Genomic DNA, 22,458 nt, shown 5'->3' with positions numbered 1-22,458 from the left:
CCTCACATCCCCTGTTGCAACCATGAGAAAACACCACATTGTTATCCAAAATCAAGTCTTAGTCAGTATTGCATTCCCATTGCAAAACAGTTAAGAATTGTAGGAGTTCTGAGATTTTACCATGCTGAGATTTTTAGCAACCCAGCAGGTTCCTTTATTACAGATGCTGTCGTGGAGATGAGACTTTCGGTCAGAGACAGTGAACTTTATCACTCACAGCAAAAGCAGCCAGGGTTACCATTTGTTTCCATTCTCTAATCTTAGATGAATATACAGAGTGATATTTTGTTGCCTACAGAAGCAGTGGGCTTTTAACATGAAGAAAGTTTAAGGCATGACAAAACACTAATTTTATTAGTATCTTTATGTATAATTTATTAGAATCACTTATTTATTAGTATTTTTACCTAGGATAAGTATATCATGACTCAAGATTTCTTGCTGCAAAAACAATCATGAGAAATGACATGGGAAAAAATGACCATTGGTTTTCCATTTTTTCTTCCACTTTTTTTTGAGATATAATTGGCATAAAACATTGTGTAAGTTTAGGTGCACAGGATAGTGATTTGATTTACAAGTATCATGAAATAAATATCATAGCAACTTTAGGGAGAATTCATTATCTCTTTTAGATACAATTTGAAAGAAATACAACTTGTCTTTTGGTTGTGATGAGAAACATTATGGTCTACTCTCTTAACAACATTCATTTAGCACATAAAGCACTATTAGTTGTAATTTTCATTTTACTATGGGACATCCTTACAACACGTTTATTTTATGGCTGGAGGTTTGTAGATTTTGAGTGCATTAATCAAATTCTCCTTTCCCAACCTCTGCCTCTGTTGACTGCAAGTCTAATTTTTTTCTATAAAAATGTTTCCTTGTTTTTGAAGTGTACTTTAATCTAAACACTGTGTTGGTTTCTCTTACACAACATACTGTTTGCAGTTTTTAATACATTTCAAGCTGCTCACCAGAATATACCTAGTTATGACTTGTTGCTATGTAAAGAAGTTTTATTGTTAATTACTAATACCCATACAGTATATTTCTTGTCCCTGACTCATTTAATTTGCAATTGGAAAATTTTCTCTCTTAATTTCCCTCAACTTTTTCTTTTCCTTACCCCATTTCCCTCCTTCTTGTGAACAACCTGTTGCTTTCTATAACTATAACTCCTTTTCTGTGTTGTTATGTTCATTTGTTTTAAATTCCACATATGAATAAAATCATTCAGCATTTGTCATTCTGTTTCTGACTTATTTCACTTAGCATATTACCCTCTTGATCTACGAATTTGTTGCAAATGACAAGAAATTATTCTTTTTAGAGCTGAGTAATAACTCATTGTATTTTTATGTGTGTGTGTGCATATATATAGTGCATATAAATATATATTGTGTGTATGTATATATAAATATTGATAAATCTGCATTTAAGTTGGGTAGATATATATACTATAAACACACATGTTCTTTATCAATCATCTATTGATGAGCAATAAATATGCTTCTATATCCTGTCTATTGTGAATAATGTTGCAGTAAATATAGGTTTGAATTTATCTTTTCTAATTAGTGTTATCATTTTCTTGAAATAATTATCCAGATATGGAAATGTTGGTATATATTTCATTTTTAATTTTCAGATATATCTCCATGTTCTTTTCCACAGTGGCAGCACATATTTACATTCACTCCAGCAGTGCATCATGGTTGTTTTTCTTACATCCTCATGAACACTTATGTTTGTTATCTTTTTGATAATAGTCATTCTGACAGGAGTGACAGAAAATCTCATTGTGTTCTGGACTTGCATTTTTCTGATGGTTAGTGATGTTGATCGGTTTCATATGCCTGTTGGTTGCCTTTCCCCCACTGTATATTCAATTTTTGTAATGGGATAAATGACCATAAGTGTCTGATTTCATTTTGAAGCATTCTTTGTGTTCCATTATTCTGTTTGTTCTGTGCCACTACCATATTCTTTTAATTCTGTAGCTTTTAATTGTAGTTTAAAATGAGGGACAGTGATACACCCTCTTAGTTCTTTGTCAAAGCGTTTGTGTTTTTAGTTTGTTTTCTTTTCTTTCTTTTTTTAATTGATTTCAACTATTTTGTGTTTACATGTAAATTTTAGATTTATTTATTGTAAATTCTGAAAATGCCCTTGGTATTTTGATAGGCACTGAATTTAATTTGTTTATTTTCTTGGCTAGTACTGTCATTTAAAGAATTTATTTTCTCATCTACCAACACAGTATATCCTTTCATCTGTTTGCATTATCTTCAATTTCTTTTGTAAATATTATACAGTTATCTGAGAACAGGTCTTTTAACTCCTTGGTTGGAAACATTTCTTGATTTTTTTTTTTGTTTTTTGTAATCCAGCTGTAAAAGTGATATTTCTCTCACTTTCTCTATCTATTAGCTTGTTGTTAGTGTGTAGAAATGCAAGTTTTCTGTATGTTAATTTTACATTCGGAAATTTTACCAAATGCGTTGATAACTCTTAGAAATTTTGTGGCACCATTTTTAGGATTTCTGTTTAAAGTATTTCATCTGCAAACAGATACTTTTACTCCTTTTCTTAATTAGTTATATTTTATTTACTTTTATTTTGGATAGCTATGGCTAGAATTTCCAGTACTATACTGAATAAAAGTGGTAAGAATGAGCATTCTTGTCTTCTTCCTTCTCTTATTGGGGATGCTTTCAGCTTTTAATCAGTGAGTGTCATGTTAGCTGAGTTCTTGTCATATATGACCTTAACTATGTTGAGGTATGTTTCTTTATACCCACTTTGAGGAGAAATATATTCTTAAAAAGATACCAAATTTGTCAAAACATTTTATGACTCTATTGATGTGACCATATAATTTTTATTCTTCAGGTTGTTAGTGTGGTGTATCATACTGATTAATTTGTGGGTATTTAATCAATTTTGCATCCCTAGAAAAAAATGGACTTATTCATATTGTATAATCCTCTGAAAATATTGTTTGATTTGCTAACAATTTAGTGATGATTTTGCATCTATGCTTATCAGTAGTATTTAATCTCTAATTTTTTGAGGTATTTGTTCCAGTTTTACTAGTGGTGTGATACAGAAATGTGGGGTAGAAAGCCTTCCTTCCTCTCGAAATTTTTGGAATACTCTGTGAAGTATAGGTGAAACCTCTTCTCAAAATGTTTGGCAGAAATCACCTGAGAATCTGTGTAGGCCTGTAATTTTGTTTCTTGGAAGATTTGGTTTAATTACATATTCAATTTCATTAGTGATAATCTGTTCATATTTTCTTTCTCATTCCATTCTGGAGATTAGTTCTTTCTAAGAAATTGTCCATTTCTTCTAGGCTTTCCATTTTATTGGCATATAATTTGTTGTATCATCTTATGATGCTTTGTATTTCTTTGAAATAAGATGTAACTTCTCATTCATCTCTGAGCTTATTAATCTGTAACTATCTTTTTTGCTCTTGTGTCTGGTTAAAGTTTATCAACTTTATTTATCTTTCAAAAGGCATTATTTAGTTTGATTATATGTTTCTATTTTAATCTTTATTTTATTTAATTATGTTCTGTCCTTTCAGCTGTCTTTCCTTCTAGCAAAAGTTTGTTTATTATTTTCTACAACATTTGCTGGTAACTATATTTTATAAGAGAGAGATATTTCCTATTTGTATAAGTGGGATTATTTTGCTATAAGCATCCCTATTAATACTGCTTGTGCTATACCCCATGGATTTTGTTTTGGTTGTCATGTTTTATATATATTTTTTCTTTCAATTATTCAGCAATCCATTTGTTGTTAATATTGCATGATTTATCCTCCACACTTTAGTATTTTTCTCAGGTTTTTTCTTTTAGCAAATTTTCATTCTCACAGAATCCATAAGTTTCTTCAAAAAACAAGGAGAATAATACTAAAATTTATACATAAATCTGAAAGACCCACATTTTCTAAAAGTATTTCGAAAAATGAACAAAACTGTGGGCATTACCCTCCCTGACTTTATAACATACTACAAAGCTACAGCAATCAATACATCAAAATATGGTACTTAAAGAAACACATAGATCAGTAGAACAAAATAAAGAGTCCAAAAATAAACCCGCACACCTAAGGTCAATTAGTCTACAATGAAGAAGGCAAGAGTATACAATGGAAAAAAGGCAGTCTCTTCAACAAGTAGTTCTGAGAAAAGTAGACAGTACATGTAAAATGAAGATGTAAGAGCACTTCCTTCCAAAGTATAAAAAATGAGGTAAAAATGGATTAATTTCCCAAATGTAAACACAAATTTATACAATATCTGACCAAGAACAGGAGCAGAAGTGACTCTGAGATAAATCATAGCAATGTTTATTTTTGATTTGTCTTCAAATTTCAAGCATAAAGGAAAACTAACAATTACAGTTTTTAGTTTACTGAGGAAAAAATAGATGTATTATGTGACACAGGGATTCTAATTCTTGTATATGTGTGATGTGCAAAACCTTTTCCAGAGCAAAGGAAACCTTCAACAAGACATGATATCAGACAGAATAGAAGGAAAAATTTCAGACAATGAGACCAACAAGATGTTAATATTCATAATATATATATAGCATATTAGACAAAATATTTAATAAACAAAGACCCCAACTTAAAAACAGTTGAAGGATCTTCATGGAAACTTTTCAAAAACAGACATGTGGATGATTTTCATGCACATAAAAAGAAACATATTGTTGCTATTCATTAGGAAATTAAAAATCAAAACCAGAATGAAACATAATCTCACAACAACCAAAACGGCTTTTAATAAAAACTCTACAAATGACAAATATTAATAAGAATATCAATAAGAGGGAACCCAGGTGCACTGTTGGTGGAAATATAAATTGATGCATCCACTATTATAAAAGTGTGGACAGTGCTAAGGAAACTAGAAATAGAAATATTATATGTAGCCACAATTCCAGTTTTTGTTATAAATCTGATAAAAATGAAAACATTAACTTTAAAGGATAAATTACCCACAGAGTTCTTAACATCATCATTTATAGTAGCCAAGGATAGAAGCACAACTCAACTGCCTATCAACAGATGATTGGCTCAAGTAGATGTGAGATATAGATAACATAATAAATACTAAGTCATTGTCATATTAAAAAATAAAACTCTACAATTTGGAAATATGTGAGTGGACCCAGAGATTATTGCACATAGTAAAATAAGTCATACAGAGAAAAACACACTATGTTGTCACTTAAATGAGGAAAATAAAGATATAAGAGAAATAATCATAAAAAAACAGAAACAGAATCACGTATATATGTGTAGTGTACCAAGTAGTGGTTTCCTGTGGGGACAGGGAAGAACGATGGAGAAGACAGAAATGTGCAAGATACTGGTAATAAATTAGAAAACCAAAAGGGCTATATTTACAGCACAGAGAAATATTTTAATAATTTAATTGATTTTAAAGATGTTATATGGATATATTATAGTAAAATGTGTATGTGGGTGTAAAAAACATTGAAGAAAAACCCCAGGAAAAACAAAATATTTTGTAGTTCTATGATATTAAGGGATGTGATTTGTTCACTTTCTTTACTGTTCTTATAATGTCCTTAGTAGAATTTAAGCTTTCATTTGAAAAAGTATATACTTTTAAAAGTGACATAAGTTTAAATTATTTTTGTCTCTCCCCTTACATCTACAGTCAGTAAAGCATTCACATCTGAAGAAAAATAACTACAACACAAAGCAATAATCCAGAAGGCATGTGAACAGGTAAAGTTTGATGGACTAAAATACACAAATGAGGCTGAACTAAGGGAAGAGCAGATTTGGTGTCTGCAACCAAGGCCCACTGACTAAGATATCTTAGTCCACAAGTTCAGAGAACCCAGTAGAAACAGAGTCACAGTGGTTCGCACAGATTCGACCTCCAACTTCACCAGTGCTCATGGTCACATGTAATTAGGAGGGACCCACAATGGAGACAGAATTTCCATCCTTCAGACGCTCAGACATTCATGACACTGTCCCTACTCCCCATTCACAGTGGTGGAGACATGTTACCTTGCAATACTGGACATGGCAAAGGCACTTGCCTGATTCCAAATACCCACCTGTCTTTACATGTTTCCTCACTGAGTACACTGAGTTTCAAGGGATATCAAATAAAAGGAAGGGTTCACAGTCCCAGTGACAAGAGTGACATTAACTACCAGAGAAGTCTAAGAAGTGACAATGAAAACATATCTTTATCCAGAAAATAGTGACTGCAAAGTGCCAGATTGAAATATTATCACAGGTAGCTCAGGTAAGTAAAACAAAATCTGTGCAATATTGCAAACAACCAGAAAACAAAAACAAGGACTCCAACACAAAATCTGTTATTTAGTGTCATCAGAGAAATAACTTATCAAGACCATGACAAATCACAGTAACATTATAGGGCGTGCACACACACAGATAGACACACAAAGTCACCGACACAGACACAGTCAAACACGCACATGCAACTGCACACACACACACACACACAATGTCAACCCTGCAGCAAACAAACTTAAAGTCATGGTATATTGCCACATTACTAATAGAGAATCCAAATAGGTGTCATACAGAATCTCAATACAAAAAACAAAACTAAGAAAGCAGTTTAGTGAGCTCAGGAATAAATGAAATGATGATAAGGAATACATTATCAAAGAGACTGAATCTATAAAATAACCAAATAGTATTGGAGGACCAGGAGAATTTAATAAATGAGATGAAGAAAGCAACAGAAAGCATTGGAAGTAGACTGTCTTTGTGGAAGAGAGATTAGCAAACTCACCAATACAAAACTAGAAATGATAGGAGAGGGCAGAGATTCAAGATATTTAAAAGTGAGGGAATTCTACAATAGCCATCAGACTTCTTCAGGAAGTACACATTAGACTGGAATCCTGGAGGGAGAAGAAATTTAGAAGGCAGCTAATGGTTTATTTAAAGAAGTAATAGTTGATAACTTTCCGAACCTGTGTAAGAAGCTGATATACATGTCCGTGAGCCAACACCAATAACTATAAGAAAAAGGGACCTCCTTCAAGATATGTCATATGCAAATTGGCAAGTCAATGACAGAGTAAAATTTTAAAAGCATCCAAAAAAGTTATGATAATCTACAAATGAACCCCCATTAGGCTATCAGCAGATTTCTGAGAAGTAAACAAAGGCCAAGGGTAAATAAAATTACATTTTCAAATACTAAAATACAAAATGTCTCACCCATTAATACTTACACAATTATCACTTAGAGATACAGTGAAAATAAAGACTTTAACAGACAAACAATACCTGAATGAGGTAAAATAAACAACCGAGATAACTTATAATAGGTGTAAAAAAGAAGCTTTCCAAGAAATATAAAATGGCAAAAATATGCAAAATATTGACCAAAATGCTAAGGAGAGACCACGAGAAATTTGCAACTGTTTCTTTGGGTATGTTTTTAAATGCTACTATAATATATGGATTAAAGAGAGAAAAATAGGAAATCAGTTGCAATAAATATAGATACTTCAAACTGGTTACATGTTCATAGCAGTAAAAGAAATAAATTGAAACAGTAATCATAAAAGGTAAAGATTAAAAATAAAATAATATTTAAGGAAGCTTCTATCAGCTGATAAAGGACTAAATTACACATGAGATGTTTTATTTTTAATTGAAGTACAGTAGATGTAGTATATTGTGTAGTTTCAGAAGTAAAGCATAGTTATTTTTACCAGTTTGTAGATTTTATTGCATTATGAATTATTAAAATGATTGTAACATACAATTATTTTAAGCCATTGTGTATAATTCCCTGACCTATGCAGATTATTCTTGTTGCTTCTCTCCTTTATTTATACTAGTTTGTATCTGTCAATGTCCTACCATTAAATTCTCTTTTCCTTCCGCTTTGGTAAACATAAATATTTTCCCATATCTTTGAGCCTGCTTAAGTCTTGTCTATCTAATCTCTTTACCTCTCCATCATGTCTCTGTCTATTTATCCATGTATCTATCTATCTATCTATCTATCTATCTATCTATCTATCTATCTATCTATCTACCATGTATGTATGTATCTGTCCATCTATTTATCTGTCATCTATCAAAAGATAGCTATAGATTGATGTAAACTGATAATTGTTATTCTTTATATTCCACATATAAATTATGTTATATTCTTTTGTCTTTTTCTAAGTTACTTCACTAAGCACAATATTTACTAGGTTCATTCATGATGCTGAAATAACATAGTGTTATACTTTTTCATCACTGAGTAATATTCTATGGCATATTTATAGAAACATCATATCTTCTTAAGTCCATAGTCTACTGTGGACTCTTGGATTGCTTCCCTGTCTTGTATATTATAAACACTGCTATTGGGAACATTGGTTCCTCTCAATTTAGGGTGTTTCCCCAGATTTTTTCTATGAGAGGCATTACTGGGTCATATGGTAGTTAACTTTTTAGGTTTTAAAGAAATCTGAATACTGTTTTCCATAGAAGTTGTAGCAATTTACATTCCTGCCAAGAGTATACAAGAGATTTGTTACCACAACATCATCTCCAACACTTACTATTTGTAGACTTTTTGATAATAGCCGTTTGACCTATGTGAAGTGATAACTCATTTCAGTTTTGATTTGCAATTACCTAATAATTAGTTATGTTGAGCAATTTTATCACTTGCCTGTTACTCATCTGTAAGTTTTCTTTGGAAAAATATTAACTCAGGTACTCTGCTCTTGTTATTGATTGGGTTTTAGTTTTTCACCTTGTGTTGTGTAATCTAAATACATCTTACATCTATTAACATACATCTATTAACCCCTGGTCACTTGCATTGTTTGCAAATATGTTCTCCTATTACACAGGCAGTGTTTTCACTTCATTGATATTGTCCTTAGCTGTGCAGAAATTTTCAAGTTTGTTTAGGTCCCACTTGCTTATTTTTGCTTTTATTTCTTTTGCCTTAGGAGATTGATATAAGAAAATATTCCTATGATATATATCCAATAGTGTTTCACCTACATTCCCTTCTAGACGTTTTATAATATCAGGTCTTATATTTAGGTCCTTAATATACTTGGAGTTTATTTTTGTATATGATGTCAGGGAATGCTCTCATTTCACTGTTTTACATGTAGATGTCCAGCTATCCCAACACCATCCATTGATGAGACTGTCTTTTCTCCATTGTGTACTCTTGCCTCTTTTATCATAGATTCATTGCTCATAGGTGTGTGGAATTATTTCTAGGCTCTCTATCTGTTTCTAATTGATTATATCTCTGTGCCAATGCCATACTGTTTTTATTACTGTAGGTTTGTAGTATAGTAAGGTGTCTGGGAGGGTTATACCTCCAGATATGTTGTTTTCCTCAAGATCATTTTGGCAATTTTTAATGGTTTCATGTAAAACTTAGAGTTATTTAATTTCTGGTTCTGTAGAAAATACTACAGCTTCGTAACAAGAATTGCACTTGATCTGTAGGTTTCTTTCTGTAGTACGGCCATGTTAACAAGACATCTTTCAATCCAAGAGCACAAGACGTCTTTCCATTTCTTTGAAACATTTCAATCCAAGAGCACAAGACATCTTTCCATTTCTTTGAAACATTTTTAATTTCTTTGTCAATGTTGTGTAATTTTCAGTGTGTAGATATTTCACATATGTTGCTACATTTAATCCAAAATATTCTGGGGAATGGGGTTTTAAACATTATTGCTTTCAATGTCCATTTTATGGTATCTCTTCATTAATGTGTAGAAATGCAAGAGACTTTTTTACGTTAATCTTGTACCCTGCTCCCTTAATGAAATTATTTATTGTTCATAATAGTCAGTGTGGAGCCCTTAGGACACTCTATGTAGATTTTTATGCCATCAGTACTGGTGAAAATTTGGCCTCTTTTTCCATTTTGCATTTCTTTTACTTTTTTTCTTTTCCTCTTCCTTTCTTGTATTAGTGTGGAACACAAGTGGTGACAGTAGGAGCCCTTGTCTTGTTCCCGAATTTACCCAGAAGGCTTTCAGCCTTTCCCCTGAGTATTTTAAATTGTTATAAATGGCCTTTAGTATGTTGAGAGATGTTCCCATTTTACTCACTTTCATGAGAGTTCTGAAGGTTAATGTATGTTGAATTTTCATGTGCTTTTTCTTTGTGTATTGACATGGTCTTGTGAATATTGTCCTTCCTTTATTAGATAATTGTCATACTGATTGAATTGTGTATGTTGAACCATCCTTGTGTCTCTGGAAGGAATCCAACTGATCATAATGTATAATCTTTTCTATGTATTGCTGGATTAATTTGTTGATGTTTTTTGAGGATTTTTGAATATATATTCATCTAGGATATTGGATTTTCATTTTCATTTTTTTTTTGGTATTTTCTTTGACTGGTTTTGTTATCAGTGTAATGGTGGCCTCATAGAATAACTTTGGGAATTTTCCTTCTATCTTCATTTTTTAAAATAGTTGGGGGGAAAGTGGTTTTAGGGAATGCATCCAGGCATTTTGTTCAAGGGGTGTTTTTAAAATTACAGATTTTATTTAACTTATACTGATTGCTCTTTTCAAGTTCTCAGTTTTCCCTTACTTCACTGTTGGCAGGCTGTACATTTCTAGAAAATTGTGCATTTCTTTTAGGTAGTCCAGTTTGTTGTCATGTAAAAGCTCATAGTGCTTTCATAACCTTTTTTTTTTGTATTTCTGAAATATCAGATGTTATTTCTACTCTTTCATTTCTTATTTTGTTTTGGTCCAGTCTCTGTATTTCTTGATAAGCCTGGCTAAATGCTTACATGTTTGTTAAATTTTTAAGAAAAATTAAAGATGTTGATGATATGAATTGTAATTTATTTTTCAACTTTTACTTTATTTATTTTCAACTTAATCATTAAAGATTTCTCTTTCTATTGCCTTTGGGTTTTGTTTCTTTTATTTCTTGTTATTTTTGGTGGTATGCTTTGTCCTTTCTATGAGGTTTTTCTTATTCCTTGTAGAAGCCCTGGCTTCTTCTCAACTTCCCTCTTAGATTTGTCTTTGCTGCAACCCATACATTTTATGAAGCTGTGTTGTCATTGTAATTTGTCTCCAGGTATGATTTTATTACCTCTTTGATTTCATCATTGAACATGTTTTATTTTATTTTTTTAAAGGATGTGGTTTGACCTCATGTTTGTGCTTTTCCTATTCTTCTTTCTACAGTTGATTCATAGTTTCATACTTTTGTGTATGTAAAAATACTTGCTGTAATCTATATTTGCTTAAAGTTCCTGAGGCTCATTTCATGACATAATGTGTGGTTAATTCCTTAGACAACATCCTGTGCACACTTGAAAAGTTTATGTGTTCTGCTTTTCTGATGCAGTGTCTAACATTTCAGTTAGGTTCAAATGATCTAATATGCTATTAAGACCTCTGTTTCCTTACAGATATTCTTTCTGGATGATCTGGCCATCATTATAATAAGGTCTTAAACTCATCTGCTATTATTGTTTTATAATGAATTAATTCTTTGTTGTCTACTAAAATTTCTTTTTATACATAGGATCTATGGTGTTGGGTCCATATATAATTTAATGAGTGTAATACCCTATTTTTTTATTGATCTCTTTTTCTTTATATAATCTCATGTTTCTTTCATTTTGGCCCTTATTTTAAAATGTATTTCCTATGAGTTGAGCATTGCAATCTGCACTTTCTTGTCATTTCCAGGGAATATCATTTCCATTTATTTCCAGACTATGTTTATCTTCCACCATAAAGTGAGACTTTTTTGGGGGGGAGGCAAAGATGTTAGAGCAGAAGGATGCCCGTAGCTCACCCTTTCACACAAATGCACCAAGACTCACATCCACAGACCCACTCAGCTAACCAGAGGACCTGCAAAACTCTGCCAGAACATTGTCCTCTTCAATAGATAAAGGTGCGAACAATCTGGTAGGAGAAATGAAGAAAGAAAGAAGAAAAGGCAAAACATAGTGGGACAGATCCCATGGGGAGGGAGCAGCAAAGAAGGACTGGTGCTCATTCACTGTATCTCCCCTCTACAACTTAGAGTTTGGCAGGACGGAAGGGGAGCCTCCAAGGTTTGACCTTTACAAAGTATAATTTGACTGACAATTCTAAGTTAACAGGCACAGAGGATCACTCTGAAACACAGCCAAAAATGCACCCCAGATGCAGGGGGCAGGGCCTTGCTGCCCGAGCTGGGAGGAAGATGGGGATGGCTGCACTGAGGCATCCCAGTGGAATGGAAAAGGCTTTGTGCCATTGCTGTGGGTGCAAAGGGCAGAACAACCTGGGCCTTCCATAAAACGACAGGGCAGATGTGCCCTTTTGGGGGGAAGGGTACTATCCCCATCTCTGGAAATCTGCAAAAAGTTCTAGGTGAAGAGAGTTGGGGCTAAGACACAGCCACCATAACCTCTGGTGTTTTGCACCCAGGTGACAGTGGGGGCAAAACCTGCATCTACACCTAAGAACCTAGATGCCTCAAGAGCCAGATGGAGACTTGCCTACAGCCTGAAGCAGATAGGATACTACTGTCCTGGTTTCTCAGAGATCTTGTCCACCAAGACAAACAAGGAGCTGGATTTTGGCCCAGAACAGGGACAGGGCAGATACTCAGTCTACCCTGAGCCCACTTCTGTTGTGCAAACCCGAGGCAGAAAGTACAGTGTCACAGTGCAGCAGAGTGACCAGCACCCTGAGGGTGCATGTGGCCCCCTACATTTTGGGCTGGAATGCAGCCCCTGACCATGGTGTTGGGAAAGGTTGTGATGCCCAATCCTGCCTTGTCAGTCTGCAACATCTGACTGCAGCATCAGGCAGGGCAGTGATAAGCCAGCCCATAGTAAAGAGAGCTGAACCTGACCCAGTGTTGGGTTTAGGAGCTATCTGCTTGCCGACATGCCCTGGGAGCACCACAGATGGGGGCTCCAATGGAGGGTCTCAGGAAACAGCAGGCTGAGATTCCAAAACAGGATGAATACAGAAAAATTTCACAGTCTCCAGGAGGACACTGACCACCCCCATGTTTTAATCTGTTTTACCTATTCCATTTTCCATTACCCTCCTAATTTTTACTTCTTATGCAATTATATATACCCCCATTTAAATCCCTTTGAAATTTTTAAAAATATTTTTATTATTATTATTTATCAGATTTCTGCTTCAACTTGCTTTTCTATTATTCATTATACAATGTCTTCAAAGCTTTTGTTCTCCCTTCTTTAAAATTCTTCATCTCTCTCTCTCTTTTTTCCATTTTCTAACTTGTATTACTACATAGGTATTAGGTAGATAAACTCTTTTAGGACCGCAGTAGATAACTGATACTCCATAAATCACAGTGCCAGAGAGGTAGGTGCAAGATGAAGAAGCTGAGAAACCATTCACAATTAAAAGAACAAGAGATATCCCCTGAATTAATGATCAGTGAAATAGACATCAATATCCTACAAGATCAAAATTTCAAAAAAATAGTGATCTTATTATTGAAGGAAATTAAAGATAGTGTTTCGAGATATAAAATATGTTTAAAATGAAATGAAAGGTATAAAGAAGAGCCGAGTAGAATTAGTAAACCCATTGACTGAGATGAGGAATGATATAAAAGCATCATAAAGCTGACTAGACAATGCAGAGGAAAGAATTAGTGACTTAGAAGACAGGACAATAGAAAGCACACAATCAGAATAGCTACAAGAGAAACAATGAGAAACAAATGAAAAATGCATGAGATCTATGGGATATTATAAAGCATGCCAATCTTGGTATGATAGAAGTCCAAGAAGGGGAGGAAAGATCAAAGGTGATTGCAAAGCCATTTGAAGAATTCATGACTGAGAACTTCCCAAACATAAAGAAGGAATCAGATACTCAGGTACAGTAAGCTCAGAGTGTCCAAAACAGGAAGAACACAAATATACCCACACCAAGATATATAATTAAGATAGCCAGAGCCAAGGATAAAGAAATGATCCTAAAGGCAGCAGGAAAATAGCAAAGAGTGAGATACAAGGGAATCCCCATAACTCTCCCAGCTAATTTCACTACACAAGTACTACAGGCCAGAAGGGGGTGGAAAGATATATTCAAAGGCCTGAGTGAAAAAAGATATACCCTAAGATACTTTAATAAGCAAGTCTATCCTTTTTGGTATAAGGAGACATAAAGAATTTCACAGACAAGAAAATGCTTCAAGAGTTTAGCAACACTAGACCCATGCTAGAAGAAATATTGAAAAGTCTACTCTAAATAGAAAAGAAGCAGGATGCTTCAGAAATGTGAAATTCACAGCTGGAAACGTGATAACTCATGAATTACAAATAAAATATGCACAAAATTTTAAAATAAGATATCCAAATCATTGAGAGTCGGAGAGGGAAGCAGGAAAATAGAACATTTTTTTTTTTAGTCTTTAAAAATTCTTTTGTTTTTGGTTAAATGGGATTGAGATCATGTTACTATCAGTTTAATAAAAGCAGTTATAATAATGGTCTAAAAGACTTATAATGAAGGGTGACAACAAGACTAAAACATATCAGGGAGTCACTAAAACAAAATAAAATTCATGAAAATACAAAGGAAAATGACCAAACCATAAAAGGAAGGTGATATGAACAAAGAGGAAATAACAAATCAACAGCAAAGATAAGGTAAAAATGGCAATAAACAGAAACCTATCATTGATTACTGTAAATGTTAATGGGATAAATGCTCCAGTAGAAAGTCAAAGAGTGGCATGCTGTATAATGAAGCACGAACCTTCAATATGCTGCATACAAGAGAACCACTTCAGATAGAAGGACACATATACATTGAGAGTGAAAGGATGGAACAGGGAATTACATTCAAATAGGAAATCCAAAAAAGCAGGTGTTACAGTACTGATTTCAGACAAAATATTCTTTAAAACAAAGGCCATAAAGAAAGATAAAAAAGGACATTTTATAATGATTGAAGGAGTGATTAAAAAATGAGAATAGCCCACTCGTTAATACATATGCATGAAAAAAAGGAGCACCTAAGTACATAAAATTATTACTTACAGATATAAAGGGGGATAGTGATGGGAATCTAATCATAGTTGGAGAATTCAACACTGCATTAACATCACTGGAAAGATCACTGAGACAGAAAATGAATAAGGCATCAGAGAAGGTAAATAATACAGTAGAAATATTACACTTGGTGGATATTTTCAGAGCATTGCAACCACAAAAAATAGAATATACAGCCTTTTCAAGTGCACATGGGGCATTTTCCAGGATTCATGATATACTTGGGCACAAAAGAAACCTCAGCAATTTTAAGAAGATAGAAATTATCTCAAGCATCTTTACAGACCACAAACCCATGAAGCTAGAAATCAACAACAGAGAAACAAAGGGGAACAAAAGGAAAACACGGAGATTAAAAAATATGTTAATAAAAAACCAATGGGTCAATGAAGAAATCATAGCTGAAATGAAAAATACTTTGAGACAGAAGAAAATGAAAGCAATACCACACATAATTTATGGGTCACATCAAAAGCAGTGCTCAGAGGGGTGTTTACAGCAATACAGGCCTTCCACAAAAAGAAGAACAATTTCAAAAAAAATTTAAACCACCAGCAGAATGCACTGGAAAAAGAAGAACAAAAAACAACAAAAGGCAGCAGAAAGAAGGAAATCATAAATATTGGGGAGGAAATAAATAAAATAGAGATTAAAAACACCATAGAAAAATATCGACAAATCCAAAAGCTGGTTTTTCAAAAAAGTAAGTAAATTCAACAAATCTCTGTCCAAACTCGAAAAGAAGGAAAGAGAGAGACCACAAATTAGCAAAACAAGGAAGGAGAATAGAGAAATAACAACAAATAAAAAATACAGAATATCATACGAAAGTATTATTAAAAGTATATGGAAAACCTAGACGAGATGGAAAAGTTTCTGGAAACATACTGTCCACCAACACTGAATCAAGAAGAAACTGACCCCTTGAACAAGCATTGCACTAGAAATGAAATCAAAATAGCAATATGAAAGCTCCCTACAAATAAAACTCCAGGACAGGACGGATTCACTGCAGAATTCTTCCAAACATACAAAGAAGAACTCATACCAGTCCTTCTCAAACTCTTCCAGAAGATTGAAAAGAAAGGAATACTCCCAAAGTCATTCTATGAAGCCACAATCACCCTGATACCACAACCAGGCAAAGACACTACCAAAAAAGAGGATTCTAGATCAATATCACTGATGAACACAGATGCAAAACTCCTCACAAAAATTGTAGCAAATAGAATCCAACAACACAGATGAAAGGTTATACATCATGACCAATTGGGGATTATGCCAGGGACACAGGGGTGGTTCAACATATGCAAATCAATCAGAGTAATACAGCACATCAACAAGAGAAAGGAACAAAACCACATGATCTTCTCAATAGATGCAGGAAAATTATTTGATAAAATTCAACACTCAAGTTTGATAAAAAATCTCACCAACATATCTCAGCATCATGAAAGCTAAAGATAAACCTACAGCCAGCATAGTACTGAATGGTGAGAAAATTAAACCTTCCCACCAAAATCTGAGACAAGACAAGGATGCACACTATCACCACTCCAACTCAATATAATCATGGAATACCTAGCCACAGCAGTCAAACAAGAGAGAGAAGTAAAAGGGATGCAAATTGGAAAGGAAGAGGTAAAATTCTCACTATATGCAAATAATATGTTACTATATAGAGAAAACCCTGCAAGATCCAACCAAAAACTACTACAGCTGAACGGAGAATTCAGCAAGGTAGCAGTTTACAAGATTAAGGTTCAAAAATCAGTGGCATTTCTTTACACTAACGATTCAGATAATGCTAAAGAGCTACAGTAAAAATGACAGCACTGTATTGGTAGGAAAACAGACATATAGGCCAGTGGAACATTATAGAGAGCCTAGAAATGAACCCACAAACTTTTAGTCAATTAATCTTTGACAAAGGAGGCAAGAAAATACAATGGAATTGAGACAGTCCCTTCAGGAAATGGTGTTGGGAAAACTGGACAGCAGCAGGAATATCAATGAAGCTAGAACACTCCCAATGAAGCTAGAACACCATACACAAAAATAAACTCAGAATGGGTCAAAGACTTAAACATAAGACAAGATACAAGAAACCACCTAGAGGAAAATATAGGCAAAACGTTATCTAACTTACGTCTCCAAAATTTTCTTGCAGGTGAAATAAAAACAAGAATAAACATGTGAGACGTAATGAAACTTACAAGTTTCGGCACAGTTAGAAATCGGAAGTGAAACAAAAAGACCACCTACGGAATGGGAAAATAATTTGCATATGAAACCTATAAAGGCTTGATCTCCAAAGTATATAAGCAGTTCATCCAACTGAATAAGAAAAAATAAACAACATAATACAAAAATGGGCAGAAAACCTAAACAAGCGATTCTCCAAGGAAGACATACAAATGACCAAAAGACACATCAGAAAATGCTCAATATCTCTGATTATCAGAGAAATGCAAATCAAAACTACAGTGAGGTATCACCTCACACTACTTAGAATGGCCATCATTCAAAAATCCACAGATGACAAATGCTGGAGGAGCTGTGGATAAAAGGGAACAGTCCTTCACTGCTGGTGGCAATGCAGTATGGTGAAGCCACTGTGGAAAACAGGATGGAGATTCTTCAAAAGCCAAGGAATAGACTTATCATATGACACAGGAATCCCGCTCCTGGGCATAAATCCAGAAAAAACCCTATTGTAGGATGACACCTGCACCCCAATGTTCATAGCCAGCATTATTTACAATAGCCAAGATGTGGAAAAGTCCAAAATGTCCATCAACAGTTTATTGAATAAAGACGAGGTGGTATATTTATACAATGGAATGCTATTCAGGCTTATAAACTGACAGCATAATGCCATTATCAGCAACATGGATGCTCCTGGAGAAAATCAGTCTAAGTGAAGTAACCCATATATAGAAAGAGAAATACCATATGAGATGGCTCATCAGTGGAAACTAAAAACAAAACAAAACAAAAAACAAAAAAAAACAGAAATTCAAAACAGAAATAGACTCATAAATATAGAATACAATGTTTTGGTTGCCAAGGGGGCACGGGGCGGGGAGAGATAGACTGGGAATTCAAAATTGTAGAATTGATAAACAGGATTGTACTATATAGCACAGGGAAATATATAAAACATCTTACGGCAGCTCACTGAGGAAAAAATGGGAAAACAAATGTGTTATGTTCATTGTAACTGAAAGATTGTGCTCTTCGCTGGAATTTGAGTCAACTTTGTAAAATGAATATAAACGAATAAAAAAAGTTAAAAATAGAAGAAAACATGATCCTAAATATTACAGGTGTAAATATAAATTAGAGAGCAAAAACACTATGCAAAAGAGTAGTAAAACACCAGATTTTGTTTTATGTTTTCTTTTTAAGGTAAGCAAAATCAAAAAACCTCTAGCCAGGTGCACCAAGAAGAAAAGAGAGATGCTCCAAAGAAATAAAATAAGAAATAAAAAGAGAAATAATAATTGTTACCTCAGATATACAAAAAAAGGATCATTTTGTCAACACATACATGCCAATAACCTGGACAACTTAGAAGAAATAGGCAAATGTCTAGAAAGAGACAGAGATAAGGAGAAACAAATAATTTGAACAAACTAATTACTAGAAGAAAGTTAGAATCTTCATTTAAAAAAATCGTTAAACATTAGTGGAGATATAAACAGCTGTCGTGGAGTACTGTACAAACATACAAAACAGGACTTATACTGTTCAAACTATTCAAACATAGTGAAGATGTGGGAAACTCCCAAATTAATTCAATGAAGACTTCATCAATGTGATAGCAAAGCCAACAAATTACAGGCAAAGAGAATTTCAAGCCAATATATTTGATTGATTTAGTTGCAAAAGTTCTACCAAATATCATTAGCAAACTGCATGCAACAATAGCTAAAATGAATCATGCACTATGATCAACTTGGATTTATTGCAGGGTCACAAGAGAGGTTCAACATACACAAATCAGTTTGATACACCAAATTAACAAAAGAAAAAGTGAAAATGATGTGGTCACCCCAATAAATCCATAAAAAGCATTTCAAAAAATTCAACATTTATTCATTAAAACAACAACAACAGCAACAACAACAACAGCAACAACAACAACAACAACAGCAACAACAACAACAGAAACCTCTTACAAAATTAGGATTCAGGAAATAAATCTCAACATAACTAAAGTCATTAATTACAGACCCACAGAAAATATAATATGTAAAAGTGAAAAACTGAAAGCCAAAATAAGAAATAAGACAAGGATGCCCACTCTCAAGATTTCTATTAAACACAGTATGGGATGCCCTAGCAACAACAATTGGAATAGAAAAAAATGTATTCAAATTGGATTGAATGTAGTACAACAGTCATTATTTTAGATGACATAATAATCTATATAGAGAACTCTAAAGATTCTCCACATCAGAACAACTAAAACTAATAAAGACATTTACCAATGTTGCATGATTCATGATTAATATAAAATACTGTCACATTTCTTTAACAATGAAATATTCCATAATTTAAAAAACCATATGAAATCAGATGAAAAATGAAAAACCTATTAAAAATCAAGATAAAAAATCATTAGGACACTGATAAAGAAAATTGAAGATGATGAAAGAAATGGAAAGAAATCTCAAGGTCCTAGCTTAGAGGAAATAATATTGCTATAATATACATACTACAAAAATGTCTACAGATATAAAGTGATTCAGATCGAAATACATGATATTTTCCATAGAAATAAAAACAGTCCTAAGACTTGTAAGGAACTGCAAGAGAACCAGAACTGCAAAAGGAACAATGTGGGAAAAGAACAAAGTTGGAAGCATAACCCATAACCCTCCCAGATCTCAGACAATATTACAAAAATACAGTAATCAAAACAGCACAATACTGGAAAACAAACATCTATATCACTGGAACGGAACACAGAGGTAGAAATAAAACATCACACCCATGGTCAACTAAACAATGACAAAGGAAACAAAAATATACAATGCCTAAAAGACAGTCTTCAGCAAGTGATGTTGAGGCAATTAGACAGCTACATGTAAATCAATGAAATTTGAACACTCCCTCATACAGTACAAAAATAAACTCAAAATGATTTAATTATCTGAATCTAACACATGACACAATAAATCTCCTGGAAACTAACATAAGGAAAACAATAGATAAATTGTACTGAGATTTTCTTATCTCACTCTCCCAAGCGGAAAACAATAAAAGCAAAATAATCAAATTAGTCTGAATTAAAATTAAAAGCTTATACACAGCAAAATAAACAGAATGAAAACATGAAATTCCAAATGGGAGAAAACATTTGGAAAAAATGCAATCAACAAGAGGCTAATTTCTAAAATACACACATCGTTTATAAAACTCCATTTCAAAAATCTACAAACAACCCAGCCAGAAAATGAGCAGAAGACAATTCTCCAAAGAAGACACACAGATGACCAACAGGAACATAAAAACATGCTCATATTGCTAATCATTATACAAAGGCAAGACAAAAATAAAATAATGTTTTACCTCACACTAGTGAGAAGGGTTGTCATCAAAATGTCTACAAATAATAAAGACTGTGGAGGTTGTAGAGAATAAGGGACTCTCCAACGCTGTTGGTGGGAATGAAAATTAGTGCAACCACTTTGGAAACAGTACAGAAGTTCCTTTTAATAATAAAAATAGACCTATCTTATGACACAGTAATCCCACTCCTGGGCATATAAAACATAAAACCTGAAAACAACGAATCCTAGGGTAAAACAAAAGAAGTACACTTGACTTTATTTGATTTTTCATATGTCTCCTCTGGCAGGGGAAGCAGAAGCAAAATTAACAAAAGATGATTGTATCAGTCTAAACAGATTTACACTGCAGAAGAAATGATCAATAAAATGAACAGTCAACCAAGACAATGGGAGAAAATATATGCAAGTGATATTTTCCTATCAAGTGTTAATATCCAAAATATATGGCAAACTCATACACCACAACAAAATAAAGACCAAACAATTCAATTAAAAAAAGTCCATAGGTACTGAATAGATAGATCTGAATCAATTTTCTGTAGAAAACATACAGTTTGCTAAATGACACATGAAAATATGTTCAGAGTTATAAATTATTAGGAAAGTCATAAACCAAAAATGAGACAACACCTCACACTTGTCAGAAGGCTCCCAACAAAAGGAAAAGAAATAGATATTGGTGAGATTGTGGAGAAAAGGGAACACCATGGAAACTGTTGATAGGAATGCAAAGTATTGATTCCATAACATATAAACATCAAATTTTCTTCATCCAGTTTTCTGTCAAGGGATGTTTGGTTCGTAGGCCCCTGTCTGAAGGCTCTAGAGAATAAGCCCATGGGCTGAACTAATAAACAAGCTGTGAGGAGTGTTACATATCCAGGCTGGAAAAGAAATGGCCTATTCAATGTATCCTGTATGGTTGGCTGGATAGCCTATGCTGGATAAGATACTCATAGGAGGACAACGTAAGACAGGCAGAGCCGGATAAGAGATGGCCTACTTAATGAAGTTCTGTGATGAACTTTAAAACAATCCTTGATCATTTAACATCCTATGCTTACTGCAGGAGCATGGGGACATAAATAGCTTACGATTATTAACATTGTTATAACTTAGATGATATGTGAGGCATTGTGCATGATGTATATAAACCCTTTTCCTAAGAATCAATAAACAGAGAACTGCTTCGCTTATCTCCACACAGTTTTTGTGTGTATATTATATCGTGCCTCTGACAGGTTTAATTTAATTTGTTGGGAGTAACTTAAAAAGATGTTGCATTATATACAATACTCTTTCTGCACCTATTGAGATGATTATGTGAGTTTTATTTCTCATTCTATTAGTGTGGCATGTCATCTTTATTGATTTGAATATTTTGAAGTTTCCTTAAACCCAGGGATAAATCCCTTTACTCATGTATGTGTATGATACATTAAAAGTTTTATTGAATCCATTTTGCTTGTGTTTTCTTGAGAATTTTGGCTTATATGTTCATGAGGGTTATATTATATAATTGCATATAATGTCCTTTCTAGCATTTTATGCAAATATAGCTGGCATCATAAATCTAGTTTGGAAACTTTCACCCCATCAAATTCTTGGAAGATTTGGGGAAGAATTGGTGAAAAATTGTCTTCAAATATATGACAGAATATACCGGTAAAGACTTTTTGTAAATATTTTCTGGTTTCAGAGGTTTGGATTACTGATTTGCTCATACACAGTTTTGCTATATTTAACTTTCTAATTACT

At 33.5% G+C, this 22,458-nt stretch overlaps 1 long non-coding RNA gene across 3 annotated transcripts in view; it reads left to right on the top strand.

The window, feature by feature from the left end:
- Window positions 1-22,458, top strand: part of LOC140693222 (uncharacterized) — a 36,639-nt gene that overhangs the window by 4,671 nt on the left and 9,510 nt on the right. For all 3 annotated transcript variants that reach the window (XR_012068944.1, XR_012068945.1, XR_012068946.1), the window contains exon 3: window positions 5,717-5,787. This is a non-coding gene — a long non-coding RNA (uncharacterized lncRNA). The remainder of the gene's footprint in view (window positions 1-5,716; window positions 5,788-22,458) is intronic.

Source organism: Vicugna pacos, unplaced genomic scaffold (assembly GCF_048564905.1).
Source record: "Vicugna pacos unplaced genomic scaffold, VicPac4 scaffold_19, whole genome shotgun sequence".
NCBI lineage: Eukaryota > Metazoa > Chordata > Mammalia > Artiodactyla > Camelidae > Vicugna > Vicugna pacos.
This window is presented reverse-complemented; position numbering and strand designations above follow the sequence as displayed.